The sequence below is a fragment of the Corvus moneduloides genome, chromosome Z (genome assembly GCF_009650955.1).
Source record: "Corvus moneduloides isolate bCorMon1 chromosome Z, bCorMon1.pri, whole genome shotgun sequence".
Taxonomy (NCBI): domain Eukaryota; kingdom Metazoa; phylum Chordata; class Aves; order Passeriformes; family Corvidae; genus Corvus; species Corvus moneduloides.
In genome coordinates this window covers 69528457-69544070 of record NC_045511.1, presented here as the reverse complement: position 1 = coordinate 69544070, position 15614 = coordinate 69528457, and positions in this window count along the sequence as shown.

The following is a 15614-nucleotide window of genomic DNA, read 5'->3' as shown; positions in this document are numbered from 1 at the left end:
TTTTTTATTTCTGTATGTCGGTGACTTTCTGTGTGTGAGAATCTACCTACATTTTAATGAGGATGAAATTTGCCAGTATTTAAGGATGCGTATAAAAACAGGATAAAATATAGAGGGAAAATGGTTCTTTTATATGTACATCCAACAGATGAAAAAACCTAGGCACTAATGTGTACCAAAACATGTGGAGGTTAGCAAGTGCAATACGCCTGTTGCCCTGTAAAAATCTGTAGGCAGGCTGGACAGTCTCTCCTTTCTGACACAGTGTGGTTCTCTCTTTCATTGTAAGTTGCAGCCCAAGATGGTCTGTCCACTCATCCAACCTTGTTTAAGACATTGTGCTAATAATAATATACCAGTTTTCTATAATACATTAGGAGTCAGAATTTTAAAAACAGTAGTCAGTGGCTTCTCTGACTTGGTTCTTAAAAACTACTGCTATATTTGCATTGCCTTTCAGGCATAGAAGAGTAACATGCCTTTCCCAAGATGTCACACTGCAAGCAAGTAGACCTGGGATTGCGAATCATTCCCATGTCATAGTTTAGAAATCTAGCCAGAGGCAGCATGTAATTTTGGGAGCCTGATATTCCCATCTTCTCCTACAGGCAAATCTCCCTGGCTGGGCCCTGTCTTCCAATTCACTAAGCAATACCACAAATCAAGGGAATCAAATATAGCCCTTCCTGTGTATTTATAGGAGATAAAGCCATAATTGACAAGAACAAAAAAAAAAGGTAGTCTGAACTCCATCTTCCATGAGGAAATGTGACATGGGAAATATTGTGTATTGCTTTGTTGACCTAAAAAACACCACCTTTATTTTTCTAAAAACTCATTCCAATTATGTTTGAGATAGAGCATAGTATTGTTTTTACCTTACTTTTCTATGGAAAGAAAAAGTCCGTTCCTGCAGGTTCGAAACATTCCTGCATATCATTTAGATTTTTACAGAAAATGCATTTTCAGTAAAAAACTGTTGTGATAGGATATTTTGAGAGTATGTGACTTGTGGAAAAAAAATGTTAGAAAGACAAAAAGTGTTGGAGATGTCTAGGAACAGAGTAAGAAATTGTTACTGTCTATCTAGAGAAATGCTTTTCTATAATACACATTGATCCACTATTTTCTTGATCTTTCCTCCCTTCTTGGATCTCAGTTTTCTGTTGGGATGAGTTCAATCTACTGTATGCAAACACATTGTGGTGAGAGAAGCAGCTGCTTATTCCAAGCCTGAATTAAATACATGGGAACATTTGTTATTCATCTTTAGGAAGCAGGTGAAGTCATGTCTGTAGCTTTGATCTAGCATATAACTGAAACCAGTGACTGGTTTATAGCCTAAGAAGCTGCAGGAAGAGTAAGGAGCCACCTTCAGCTTTTGTTCCTCCTCCCAGCATTGTGGGCATAACCCAAAATTTAGAGGATGACAGAGGAACTCTGTGGTGACATCTGCAGGTGTTTGGGGGGCCAGAGATTGGTGCAGAGGCTGCACAGTGCTCCTTACAGCCTTTGGTGATACTCTCCACCCTCAAGTACAATCTGTTGGGTGCTGATACACACATGAAATGATCCTTTCTTATGCTGCAAACCCAACCATGAGATGCCTCGTCATTCTGGGCTGCTACTAGTCATGAAAGACTATCCCTTACCAGTGATAGAATATCCCTAGGCTCAGCATTTGTTCTTGCTACTCCTAAATTAGCTTTTGCCATTCTGGAAAGGAATTTTTTGTCTCTGGGGCACCTCTCTTGAAATGTTCTGCTCATTGCCAAGCAGCAATCAAGAATCAAAGTAAGAATTATCAAGAAAGGAACAAAAAAAGTGAAAAACATTACTCTGGAAAGGATAAAGGAATGGCCCATGGGAATCTCATGAGGTTTAACAAGGCCAGGTGCTGGCGCTGCACCTGGGTTGGGACAACCCCTGGTGCCAACCCAGGCTGGGCATGAACAGATCCAGAGCAGCCCTGCCCAGAAGGACTTGGGGGTGCTGGGGTGAGAGCTGGACATGAGCCGGCCATGGGCACTCCCAGCCCAGAAAGCCAAGTGTGTCCTGGGCTGCATCCAAAGCCCCGTGGGCAGCAGGGGCGGGAGGGGATTCTGCCCCTCTGCCCTGCTCTGGTGAGACCCCACCTGCAGAGCTGCCTCCAGCTCTGGGGTCCCAGCACAGGAAGGACATGGAGCTGTTGGAGAGTCCAGAGGAGGCCACCAAGGTGATCAGAGGGATGGAGCAGCTCTGCTATGAGGAAAGGCTGAGAGAATTGGGATTGTTCAGCCTGGAGAAGAGAAGGCTTTGGGGTGACCTAATTGTGGCCTTCCAGTACCTGAAGGGAGCCCACAAGAAAGATGGAGAGGGACTTTTGACAAGGCCATGTAGTGACAGGAAAAGGGGAAGTGGCTTCAAACTGAAACTAGGTTTAGATCAGATATTAGGAAAAATTCTTTAGTTTGAGAATTCTGAAGAACTGGAACAGGCTGCCCAGAGAAACTGTGGCTGTCCCATTCCTGGAAGTGTTCAAGGCCATGTTGGATGGCGTTCTGAGCAACCTGGTCTAGTGGAAGGTGTCCCTGTCTATAGCAGGGGCGTTGGAACTGCATGATCTTTAAGGTCCCTTCCAACCCAAGCCATTCTATCATTCTATGACCCTATGCTACAATAAATATAAAACATACCTACATTCTGAATATTTAGTGCCACTCTGGTAGCCCTCATTTTGTAGTCAGAAAGTTATGATAAAACTACAAAGTATAAAAGGAAAAGATAAAGGCCAAAAGACAAAACCATAGCACGAAACAGAATTTGCATGAGGGGGCATGTAGGGCTAGGAGACTTCAACCTGGACAGGAGGCAACAATATATATGAGAGGGCTCTATAAAATCTGTAATAGTTTGAAGAAAGTGAATAAGAAGTGATCATTCACTATTTCTTATAAAACAAGAGCTGAGGGTCACCCAATCAATCACAAAGTTTAAAACACTCAGCAGAAATACTTTATCACTTAACGTGTAAATTATGGAACGTAGTTCTGTAGAGGGTTGGGGAGGTCAGCAGACTAAATGGGTTCAGAAATAGATTAGAAAAATTTATAGAGGCAAGCTCCACAAAACACCGTCATCTGGTTGCCTACTCAAAGGTCCTTAAGCCAGTGACTGCCATGAGGGAGAAGGATATATGAGGAGAAAGACAATTCTGTGCTTCTCTTGTTCTTTTGTAAGTTCCTCAGTCTCCTCTTACAGGTTACAGGCTGTCCGAAAATGAGCTGTATGGTCTGAGCAGCTGGGAAGGATTTGCTTTTTGTTTATAGCTCTCTCCGTCATTATAGATGCTCCTTTCTGAAGGGGATGTAAATTGTATCTTGTATCTTTTTTGGACAAGAGAAAGTTTTTAAGAACGCTTGGTAAATGGAAGTCAAATTTCTTCTTTTCTCTTCTAGGCTTTCAATGAGTCGAATTCTGAATCTCTCTGTCCTTTTTCCGTCTTGGTTAAATGGGTCAGACATGCTTATCTAATTTTCTAGATAATAGGAATTGGTAGTGCACCTAAGACAAAATCTCTCTTCTCTATTGGCATTGCTTTCAACAGGTTTGGTTTCCTTAATTATATCGCACTTCATTTTGTTCAAAAGATCCATGCTATTTTAAGCACATTAATAGAAAACGGAAGTTAAGTATTTAAGATTTGGCAATACCTTCCTCCTTCATTTTTTGTTTGGTTTTTGGGTTTTGGTTTGGTTTTTCTTTTTTTTTTTTTTTTTTCCTTTTTTTTTTTTGTGGAGAGAGGTAGAAAGCTATCTGTCCATAACATTCAGTTACCGCTATGTATGTTTTTTTTCTTCAATTACTATAATGCTGTGGTAGATATCCAAATACATCTCCATTAGGTTAAATGCAGTGTTGTGATAGAGGCATTTACAGAAGGATTTGCCCCCTCTACACCTAAGCAGATTCCACATTTTCTCACCTAGTTGAATCAAAGCCATTAATTCAAGTAGGTAAACTGTGAAGTATATAATACTGTTTGTGCCTCTGTGCTCATTTTGGCTGGTGTAGAGTTAGTTTTCTTCCCAGTGGCAGGTATGGGGCTGTGTTTTGGATTTGTGCTGAACACAGGGTTGATAATGCAGAGATGTTTTTGTTACTGCTGAGCAGGGATTGCACTGGGCCAAGGCCTTTCCTGCTTTTCTTACTGCCACACTGGGGAAAAGGCTGGGGGTACCTGGGAACCTGGGAAAAGACACAGCCAGGAAAGGTGACCCCAAACTGACTAAAGGGATATTCCAGACCTTGTGGCATCAGGCTCAGTGTAAAAAGTGGGGGGAAGAAGGAGGGAGGAGGGGATGTTGGACTGATGGGGTTTGACCTCCCAAGTCACCATCAGTGTGATGGGGCCCTGCCCTGCTGGGGATGGCTGAACACCTGCCCAACCATGGGAAGCAGGGAATTCATTCCTTGTGTTGCTTTGCTTGTGTGCACGGCTTTTGCTTTCCTTATTGAACTGTCTGCATCTCAACCCATGAGTTTTGTAGTTTTTACCCTCCTCAATCTCGCCCTGGTCCAGCTGGTGGAGGAGTGAGCAAGTGGCTGCCTGGGGCTGGGCTGGGGTTAAGCTGCAGCAGCCTCATGTGCAAGAAAAACTTGTTTGACTGAGAATGTTGGTGATACAGAATTTTTAAATGTTGTTTCACTTCATATATTTTGCTGAGTCCAACCTTCTCTAACAGAGAAGGATGTCTGAAAGTCTCTCATTAGGGTCATATGAGCACTGTGTCCAGCTCTTGGCTTCCCAGTACAAGCAAGACAAGTATCAAAGAGCCCAATGATGGTCCCTGAAAGGGATTAAGGCCTTGAAGCTTCTATTGCTTGAGAAGAGGCTGAGAGAGCTGGGATTATTCAGTCCAGAGAGGAGAAGGTTCACAGGGGACCTCACCAATATGTTCAAATATCTGAAGGGGGAGTGTACAGGAGATGGCTCCAGGTCCTTTTCAGTATTTTCCAGTGACAGGACAAGACACAACAGGCATGAACTGTACAAGCAGAGGAAGCACAATCTGAGCACCATAAAACACTTTTCACTGTGACGGTGACCAAGTACTGGCATGGGTTGCCCAGGTAGACAGTGAAAGAAAAGAAAATAAAAAGGAGGACCATAAAATGAAACCTGTTCTACCCAGGTACCCAGTGTTACCGTATTTCTATAACTTCTCTGTAAAGTGATGCAGAGACCAGTACAGAAAACGCAAATGAATGATGGAGTGCTTATCTCCACATATAGGTAGATAGTGGGACTTTTTATCCTTTACTCAGTCTCAGAATGATCCACATAACTCCATGGTTGTTATCCATTCAGATTTCTTTTTCTTTCACATATGGTTATGGCTCCTGCTCAAAATTTTATCTGATTGTGACATAAATTTTGGTGAAATATCCTGCTGTTTCCTTTTACTGAAATACAGAAGTTCATGTTAAAAGTTTTTTGAAACTATTTTATTACTGACCTGTGACATGGTAAACCTGAGGTCAAATCCTTGCTCTGCTTAATTTGAAGTTTTCCAGAGTAAAAAACCTAGAGGCAGAGAGTTAAGCCTGACGTCTGAGGTCAGTACCCTAACCATGAAACTATAAATTGTGATAGAGTTACAGTGTTCCCTTCTAGAATTTAATTTTAATAAAGAAGCTCAGAAAGTAATTTTTTAATCCACTGAAGAATAAATCCCAACTGTGGATTGACAAATGCTACCAGAGAATGGGACTCATCTTCCGGTCAACTCAATTTTAATACCAAGAATTTAATTTTTAAACATTTACTTTTTTTTTTTAGCTTTTATTTACTGCCTAATCTTTGAGAAAATGAATGGTCTGTGATTTAAGCATTTAGTTGGAACTCAAGAGCCAGCATTATCTTCCCAACTTTGACAAAACTTTCCTTCGTGCCTTTTCCAGGCCATGTTGCTGATCTCTGCAAGCCTCTGCTCCGTACTTGTAAAATAAGGTATGAGACCTCTTTCTGTCTTGACTTCTGCTGTGAAAGGGCTCAGGTAAAGCCTGACTGTTTAGACTGTTCTGTCCAGATCTGGACAACTTCGCTTCAAGAAAAATGGAGCCAAACACAAAACATTTCATGAAAAGGGGAAGGAATTACCAGAGATACTGAAGAAAAGACTGGATGAGAAATTCTTGAATAAACTGCAGTTCCTTAATCTAAGAAGAAACATGGAAGAAATTGTTCTCCTCACCTTATGGTAGACATGATAAGAAATAACGATTTTAGGTTTCAAACAGATTTAGATTTGTTGTTCAGGATTATGTTATGTGTTATGTGCTGAGGATGTTAAGTAGAGTGAAGGCCTGGGGAAATTTTCCAAAGAAGTCTGGGGCTCAGGATTTTTAAAAACTTACTAGGTTAGTATCTGCTTGTAATTATAAACAGTTACAGGCCTCCCATAATCTTACTAATACATACCAGGCAGTGTTGTAAGTTAATACAGGTTACTAGAAATACTTCTTCATCGCTGACTCCCACATTAGTATCCCCTAATTTGCAATCTAAGTAAGGACATGTGTGCAAATATCCCCAAGAGTACTGAAGAAAGGATGGCCATCTTGTGAAAGGGAATCCTGCAGTTTTCAGTTGTTCTCAAGATGGTATTAACTTTTAAAGACCCAGATAATTTGTTTGCAATGTTCCTAAAATCTGTGAGCAGAAAGAGAAACCATCTCGTTTGGTCGGCTCTGAGTTTTCTTTTACCTCATATGAAACTGGTAGGTGTTTCAAAGATTCTTAGCTGGTTTTCAAAGGGCTCTACTTGCAGAAGGCTGACCAGGATAGGAGAATGTGTAATTTCCTTGTAATACAGACCAGTCTTTGGAATCATTTAGATGAAAAATTGTCCCTGTGCTCACTTATTATTCATTTATCCAAGAAGGAAAGAACTTAGCCCTTCTTCTCAGAAAAATGAGTCATTTAAAAGATGTTAATAACTCCTGGGCCTGACTTAAATGGTTCCCACTACCTCAATACGTCATTAATAACTTGTTTCAGACTTAACTAAACCTTAAGTATTTAATGTGCTATGAAACACAACGGCTCTTTCCAATGAACTGGCCCTGGAACTCTGGAGGAAGATTTTAATGTATAAGTCTGATGTTCCATACACATGCACTTGTTTTCCTTCCTCTGGGCTTGTATTCTTGCAATTACAGAGACACACTGGTTGGAATGGACATTGCAAATAACACTGCAGGGAAGGAAATCTACAAGCCCTATGGTCAGCAGAGGTTCAATGATGATTTCCAGGGAAGGATGGAAGGATTTTGGGAAATGTGTGGGTTAGGGTTCTCTTAGCTACTCTTTCTGAGCAGCAATTTGTGTAACAGTGGTTTTACTCCTCTCTGTCCATTCACCATTATGAATACCAGCAGAACACAAAGATATCAGCAGTTAATTGCTTGACAGTAAGCAGGTAAGACAAACTTCACTAATTTAGTGTTATTTTTGAATAATATAACATGATCCTGTATGAAAAATGCAACTGAATTCTCTGGGGATTTAAAACCCAGAGCAGTGTCTCCTTCAAAGCAAATCTAAAATAGGTCACCTAGGCTGTAACCATTTTACAACAATCACATAAAATGGTGATGTTTGAACCAGAATCAAACTAGCTAATAACATGTATATCACTAATGAATGTCATTGCTCATCATGACTCAGAAGCAATTCCTTTAATTGAAACTACCACTATTTTTCATTTAAAACAAATCCAATCCATCAGATGAACTGCAATCAGCGTACCAAAGAAGGGATCTCAGCTGTGAGCACACCTCAGCCACTGTTGATAACACAGAGAACTCTGCTGTCGTTTTGCCCTTGATTCTCTTCCTGGATTACTTCCCATACTGCATGCTGTCATCCTTATCAACTCACATCCTCTCTGAGTTCATAGAAAATCATAGTTAAACTCCAAACTAGTCCATAGTGAATAACTCAGAATACCTCCTCACCTGAAAATAATTACAAATTTCTGCATGAAATATGCAATAATTTTGCTATCAGCTGAATACATTGCAGAGAATAACAAAGAAATAGAAACCTTTCATTAAATTCAAGACTTTTTTACAATATCAGCAAAGTGTGTTTTCAGATCTTTGTGGGCAGAGTTGAAAAAAATTTGGCTTAGTGATTTCAGACTTCCTACAGGTGGTATTTAATTTTGAAACAGAAAACTCAAATCTCGTAGCTTATGAATTCTGTTGGCATAAGCTATTGAAAATTAGTTTGCCCAAGAATACCATGTTATGCATGTGTGGAAAAGAGAAAGAAAGGCTCAGAGGGAGATTAGATGATACTTATGCCGTTGTTAATGGAAATCAGACTCCATTCCAGTTTTTAAGCTCAAAAAATATTTCTTTTGAAATTATCTCAGTTAACTGTTATTGAGTGGTTATTGGGGAAAAAATGGTTCTATTTGAAACACAGAGGGATATCAGGGGAATTGTAAGACCACTGCTATATCAAAAGCATTTAGAAATTAAACTAGAGCAGTCATCCTTAAACATCTTTTCATGTTTCCTTGCAAAACAGTAACTAGTGGAGTTTTTTAAGATTCCCTTGAAATAGCTAAAGAGAATATTTTGCATATGAATATATAGATATTAGTCTTTTACCAGTTTGAGCCTACACCATGCAAAAATGCCTTCTAAAAGATGCTCAGCATTGTTAACTGCTATTGAAAGCACTCTGACTACAGCTGACTTGATGACTCATAAGAGGGAACTCAGCGCTCTCCTGGAAGACTGGATTAGACAACTAGTAGTGGAGGTCACTGTATAATCATGTTTGATTTAAAAAAAAAAAAGCCTAGAGGATTTTTTGGTGTTTGCGTATTCAGAATTAGAGATATAAATTTAGAAAGTCATCAGTGCTTGTTCAAATTTAAAGGAACTTGAAACCTACACACCCTATTTAAATATAAAACATGCATAACTTAAAGCTAGTGGAAATAAAATTTCCATATGCAATCTTTTGCATATCAGCAAAATAATCTATCCATGCAAAAGAGAAATTACATCTTAAGAAAAGACACTTATGTACGTAAACAATATTGCTGAGTTGTTCTGACTAGCTCCAGAAAACACAGTTTCTTTTAAGTTTACAGAACTTAATAATTTGGGGTTTGGACAGTATTGTGTATATATTTCTGTTCAGAGTGCTCTAAATAAAGCAGGAGTACTTTGTTCCAACTGAAATCAATTTCCAAAGCTATCAATTTTCAAGAAAGAGCTCCATTACCCAACTGTTTGTGGTTATGCATGGCTTGAGGAACAACCCGAGAAAATTTAAAGTTACTGTGCAGAAGTATGAGTACTCAGATTTTGATAGTGTTACATGTTTCCAGTATCCACTAGTAGAATCTGGCCTAGAACTTCTGAAGAAAATTATGCAATGAGTTGAAGATGGCTAATCTACTTTGAAAAACTATAAAGGAATATTATCGAGCCTAGTACGACTTTAACCAGGTGTTCCTGAAGACCTTTGAAACCATACTCACCACTAAAAATACTGAAAGTGTTTAACAGAAGTATAAACAGTTGCAGTTATTTAATTTGTTTTTTCAGTCATAAAATGCACAGATAACAGAGAGGCAAAGAGAAGACACAGAGGGAAAAAAATCCAGAACGATAGATAAAAGGCAAGGTTTACAAAATAATCATTGGAAGATTAATTAGTTGAGAACAAGGTGTCGCACAAAGCATAAGAATGAGCAGTGTATGACATGGCATGTACACAATCTATTTCTCTTTCCAGAGAACTATATATATAAAATATACTGCAGGATATTTTTTAGCTTGAAATACACTATTATCACATCAAAAATAATAGAAAAAAAAGAGGTGCTAAGAAAAACCCTACATTCTAGCAAGAGAGAACAATAAACATATTTATAAAATGGTGTTTGGGGGGGTATCTGAGTGGAGATACTTCTGATGAAATGCAGTAAAGAGGCACAGGAAGCTCCTTCCATATGGCAGAAACTGCAAAGAAGGCTGTCCGCCCTCTGTGTCATACTTGAAGAGGGAGCAAACAGGAGATGTAGTACAGAATCTGAGGAGGGAGTTGAGCTAAGATTGGGAGATACAAGGTCTATTAAGAGTTTGAATCCACTCTGTGAAGGTTTCAAATTTCGGGGGGAAACTACACTCATTCTCAATGGAAACTGACAGCCCCACTTCACAGCTCTCTTGTGGTGAGAAGTGGTGAGAGTGGCTTCTGGCAAACACGACAGACTGGATAAAATACATCTTTCAAAGTTGCTTCTGGGAGATGGGGCAGGAAGCAGGGGCTATCAGAAGAGGAGGAATAGCACAGAAGTTGTCTAACTGAAGTGACAGTGTTGCCATTAGAAGCATGATAATGATATTGAATGTCTATGTATTTCTTTTGCTATTTTACTAATTGCAAATTTCTTATATCCTCTTATGAATACAGAATGGGTTTTCTTTCTTCTACTCGAAAAAATGGTGCTGACTTGACAGAAGAGTAAATACAGCCAACTAGAAATATGGCTAAAAAGAAAGGTATGTAAAATTGAACGTGTCACTATACTTACTAACACAATATAACTAAAGCCAATGGTTTACAAAGTATAATGTCTTAGTGAAGATCATCAGTATACTTTTCATAAAAATAGAAGCAAGTTTGTTTCACATAAACTTTCTTTGCATACTCTAATTCTTATATAAAGAAATAACAATATATTAGAACTGTGATAGAAAACCCATAAATCTGACCTGATTGAAAATCTACTAGAGTGATGGCAAGTAATAAAAATGTTCAGTCAAGTATGTGCCAGCAAGTCACAATTCATTTTAAAGCCATTGGTGATTCAATAAGAGAGCCATATGGCTCTTCTCCAGTTGATCTAAACTCAGCTACAAGCTTCTTGAAGAGTATTTGTGAAGAGAATCTATCACGCTCAAATGTCACACAGCTAATTCATCCCCTCCAATCTGTTTATAAAGACAGATGGCAATATGTTGGTTTGTCTTTAAAAAAAAAGTGGACTTCAGTGTTATAACCATATCTAGACATTTGCTTGGAAACCTGACTGCTGCATTCAGGTGCCCTACAGAATCACAAAACATCCTTCTGAGGTTGACACAGCAGCAGCTATCAAAAAGGGTGTTCTAAATATAGTGAAAGGAAACATGCCCCGGACATCTCAGCAAGTGATATCCTGGCAAAGATATAAAAAGCTGAGCATTAGAAGTCCTTAACTGGGGGTAGTGGAGGAGGGGAGGAAGCAAAGTAAGACAGGAAAATTTTAGATATCCAAGGGACTTGCAATTACATCCTGAGTTTTCCAGTTGCTTTGCTGAGGTGGTTGAATCACCTCGAATTTAGTATGCTCCAAACTCAGGAACTTAGTGGTTAATTTCAGCTTATAACTTCTTCATGTCAGAGAGACAAACATTTCTTAATTAAAGTCAGTTTTAAAAGAGGAATCTTCTTCTGTCTTGACTGTAGTCCTGCAGATTCTGAGTTTCCCTTATATATGGGGATAAAAATGGCTCTGTTTTCATCAACAGTCTCCAAAACTAATTTCAGATGGAATTAACTTTAATCCATGTATACCCCTACTCAAAGCATTGTAGTTACCTTTTTACTTGAACTTCACAGGAACTCGGTAACCACCTATGAATTTTTGCCTCTCTTAAGAAACTGATTTACTGGGTCGCCATATGTAAATTCCTCTTGATGAAATGAATGACAGAAAAGCTCCTAGCACAACACCTCTGTACTGTTGAGTCCTTTAAAATAACTTGTCACAAAAGAAAGTGTAATTTTATGTTTTCGGATTTGAAGAATTTAACTATTTTCCATAACCAGAAAATCTACATTCAATCTACATTCTACCATGGAAAATTTCAATAATCAATTAAATTAACCCAATGTATTCTGTACTTCTTTAGTTGAATATCCTGCTTTGTTACCCCTTTGTTCTTTTGCAGTAAGAGCTACTGGTGAAAGCACTTTGATTTTCCATGTTCTGTATAGCATATTACATAGTATTCTCCATGCAAGCTTCTATAGTCCAGATCATGAAATGTGAGTGCAGAAAACAGGAACAGTTATACAGAAAATTACCTTACTGAATTGTACTTGTCTACAGTGTAAGTTCATTTTCACTGAGACTTGTTATTTCAATCAGAAATAGGGTCTGTGTGTATGCTTGTTATCTTTAGCTTTTTAAAGCTGCCCAGAATTGCTCTCATGTTGTTTTCTTTCAGATATTCCTCAAATTACAGTATAAATAGGTCCTCTACCCTTTGTATACCTTCTTGTCTGTAAAGTGAGATGGAAAGCAATTTTTCAAATTTCTTCCCCCAACAGCACAGGTCAGCCTAACTTCTGCCAGGATATTATGAGTTGTATATACAAATATTTTATTGAATGTCTTACCTTGGGCTGTAATTCTGGTAGGTAACAAAGATATGTACCCCTATTGTTTGATGATGTTGGTGTGTTTCTGAAAGGCAGAGCTGGCCATACTAGTTTTCAGTAGTGTTCATGAATATCTGATTTTTTGTTGTTGCTGTTTCTTTATTCTTGCTGCAGTGGAGATTAAACAGAATGCTAAAATAATTGTTGGGGAGGGAGTTTTGCATCACCACCTGTATCCACACAGCTATTTTCTATGACAACAGAGTACAGTAAAAAATTAAAATTAATAAAATTAATTCACTAATTAAAATAAAACCTTGTTTTGAGCTCTATTTTGTTTAGAAATGGAATATCTATGCTGTAAGTCCTAAACCAAAAGCTGATTTAGGACAAATTTCAATACGTACTGCAACAAGAAAAGAAAACCAGAGTGGTTGAATTTTTTGCATGTCATTACAAAGTCACACAGTGTTAAAACGTTAAAAACAAAAGCATCGCTTTTACCATGATTGTTCCTCCATGTTAGTTTTTCTTGAAGGATTAAAGAATCGAGGACGTAATACCAAAAGCTGTACTCAAGACTTCTTTTACCCTCCATACATTAATATGACATTTTGACAAAGGTATCACAATTTCCTTTGATTGTGAGATTCTATGTTTTGAAAAATTCCAGCATGGAACTTCAGGTGTAAATTCAGAGAACCATTTTTTGGCTATGGTCTAATAACCAGCCCACTAGAGTTCTGCAGTTACTGTGTTTAATGAAAAGCTAATTGAGGATGTCAGACCTGTCCTCAGTTATTCTGCTATGAAGCTGATACGTATAAATAAGGTGTCCTAAACTTTTGGATTAACCTATGGTAGCTGAAGTTATGCACATAATTTTGGAAAGGGTTAATAACGCCCCATCATTTTCAGTTGGGAGGACCGTAACTTAGAACCTTGAGTCAACAGCAGGACATTTGTTTTTTATAGCATTTTTGAGGTTTTCTCAGTGTGTCAGGCACCACACAAACAACACAGCTTTATCAGATTATGTTAATTATGGCTGGGACTCTTCTAGGTTTGGCTCTGATAAGTAACCATGAGGCAGTCAAGAATGCAAAGGAGGAAAGCAACCTGTAGGACACAATGAAAGAGCTCCCAAATTTTAGCAGGGTAAAAAAGAGAGAAACTGGAAAAACTCCAAGATACAAACTGATGAGTAACAAGAATTACGATATAACATTCAGTGGTACAGCCACAATTAGAGCTGGTTTACTCCTCAGAGTGAGAAAGAGGTGTGTTTCAAGTGAGATTTTATGGACCCTGTCCTGAATCTGATGCTACTCAGTATTTCCATTAGTCATTTGGCTGATGGAGAAACAGTGTGCTACATTTTCAGGTGATACTAAACGTGAGTCTTTTACAAGGCAAGAACACAGAATGACCTTGACAGATAAGAGAAAGAGGGAGCAGCTTGTGTGTAGCAGGTAGAAATAATTGGCTGCACTGCCAAGCAATGAGTTGTGCAGAAATTAACTTGCATTTACTAACAGTCAGATGTTGTGCTGGAGTCATCAACATCACATCATGGCAAAACAGTCAAATGTATTATCAAGAGACATGTACAAACCAAGTGCACATAAATGACATGGGAAGCGATTTGTTCAGTCTACACAACAGTTTTAAGTTTAAAGAAACTAAAATGATCAGAGATCTAGAACAGGAGCATTCTGGGGAAAGACTGAAGGAATTGGGGTTAGGGTGTGGGGAGGAGAGAAACTGATTGTTCTCTATTCAAACAAAAAGTGAATTTACGTTAGAATGGAGATACAGGTTCAACACCAGGAAGAGTTCAAAGGGCAGTATGAAGCTGGAGTAAGTGCTTTAAACCATGTGTATTAGTACTGTATTCTATTCTTGAACTACATATACGCCTTCAAAAGGACTTTTTTGGGACCCTGACAGTTTGACCAGTACACATAATCTTTGCATAGTAAAAAAGGAAATTCTATGCTTGCTTTAGGATTTTGTATGTCTTTAAAGTTTATACAACTTGATTCATTCTATGAACAGATGTTTAAAAGACAGGATCTTCTAGTAAGAATAAATTCACATTTCAAAACTTTAGTCATTTTTCAGTAGAGATCAGTGAAGACTTGAAGGAAGTTAATATGCACAAAATAAGCTATGAAGAAAGGAATTTTTAATTTTTCTGATTTTCATTCCTTATTCACTTAATTCTGGCCTGCAATGCATGAGCATACCGCAGTTAAAGTGACCTTAAATTATCATTATGGGACAAGTACTCTTCCATACCTGTAAATGTCATTATTTATACAAGTAGACTGTACACTATATGAATGAGAATAATTCCAGCATTAATAACATTTAGAATCACAGTGTGATAACTAAAATGAAAGGCAAGAAGCATGCCGATAGGCTGTAGCAGTCAGGTTGCTGATCTTTGTTCTTATGAATGAATAACAACAGTATAATTTCCACGTCTTTTAATAAAAATTTTATCTGTGGTTCTCTAGATATTTTGGTCTCTTTTTCTACCTGGACTTTGAAGCAATTACTGAGACAAAGCAGACACTGTAAATCTGATGCATACTGGAGTGATACTAAGTATTTGGGAATCATGTGCATGTGGTGCTATAAACCAGTGAATCGATGAAATCTTTTTTCTGGCTTCATTGGATGTTGAATAAGACCCTTACATATCCATGTTTTTTTCTGAAGGTCCTATAGTCACCGAACTAAGTCGTGAGTAATACACAGGGTAAGAGTTTTGTTCTCACACAACTCGATTTGTCCTTGAAAGCGACATCTACTATTTTTGGCATAAGGTGACTGTAACCTGGGAAGTGGAAAATCAATCTGTATGTAAGTGACCCTACGTTTGCTGCTGGTATGCTTCACTTCTTTAACTGCCATGCTGAAATTATAGCTTAAAAAAACAAGACTGATAATTCCAATCTTAAAAGAGTTAATTTAAAAAAAATCCATATGCAGCTAAACTGTTTTTCCTTAGCTATATTAAAAACTGTTACTGCTGATGAATAGCACTCCTGACAATAATTCAAATAATCAGAATTATTCTCTCATTTCAAAAAAATAATGATGTGCATTACTTTCATTGCTTCTCTGTGTGTCAGAGGGTACCTTGTATTACAAGCTGAAAAAG